Here is a 1,159-nt window from a genome sequence, read left to right as displayed (position 1 = left end):
TATGTTGCTGTCCTTTACTCTATAAATACAATATTGGTCAACTTAAAAAGCCATTCTGCAACCTTCTGCAATCGGCTCCTTTTCATTTGGAGGCTGTTTCAGTTCATGCCCCATTTAAAACCCTTGCCGTTCTCTCTTTCCTTGAGTGGTTCAGTCTATAACTCACAAATGCCAATCCAGAGGAAACTTGATGGATGTTTGCTGCAATTTGGTGGCAAACAGCGGGTTTTCCCAGGGGAAAGCAGCAGTGTGGGTGTGCCCATGGTTAGATTCTTCCAATGTAGGCGTAAAGGTAAAGGGACCCCTGACCATTAGGTCCAGTCGCAGACGACTCTGGGGTTGTGGCACTCATCTCGCTTTATTGGCTGACGGAGCCAGCGTACACCTTCCGTGTCATGTGGCCAGCATGACTAAGCCGCTTCTGGTGACCAGAGCAGCGCACGGAAACGCCGTTTACCTTCCCGCCGGAGCGGTACCTATTTATCTACTTGCACTTTGATGTGCTTTCAAACTGCTAGGTTGGCAGGAGCAGGGACCGAGCAACGGGAGCTTACCCTGTCGCGGGGATTTGAACCGCCAACCTTCTGATCAGCAAGTCCTAGGCTCTGTGGTTTAACCCACAGCACTGTAATTAATGGAACACAGAACCATGCATACCGAGTAGATCTCACCTTAGCACTGAAGAGGCTTTTATTTATGTTCATTTAAACAAATATTCAAGAATAACGACACACCTTTCACTAAAATCTTGGACATAATCACTTTAGGCAAATCAAGAATGCTACAGTATCACTGTCCGCCATCTCATTACTCCAGTTCTCTTATGACTCTCAGTACGTCTTGTGTTTGGAGGACGGTTGGACAAATTGCTTAAAAATGAAAACTACCCACACATAGTGAATCCAGTCAGTGGAGGAGATTTGAATTGGTAAACACCAAAGGTGCTCTTCAATGCTTTTACCTGCATGCAATTCAAGGGGAGGCCGACCCACAAATATTCTTCCTTGGCTATCGCATTTGAAGGCAGTGGCATATAATCAGAGCAACGCTTCCTTAGTTAACGCTTCCTCTGATATTGCCACTCTTAGCTGTCAAACTAGCTGCTGATGGTGGCATCACAGAGCGAGGGTCATCCTCTGGTTTTGATTGCCTGCTTTTT

Source organism: Podarcis cretensis (genome assembly GCF_951804945.1).
Source record: "Podarcis cretensis genome assembly, chromosome: 2".
Lineage (NCBI taxonomy): Eukaryota > Metazoa > Chordata > Lepidosauria > Squamata > Lacertidae > Podarcis > Podarcis cretensis.
This window is presented reverse-complemented; position numbering follows the sequence as displayed.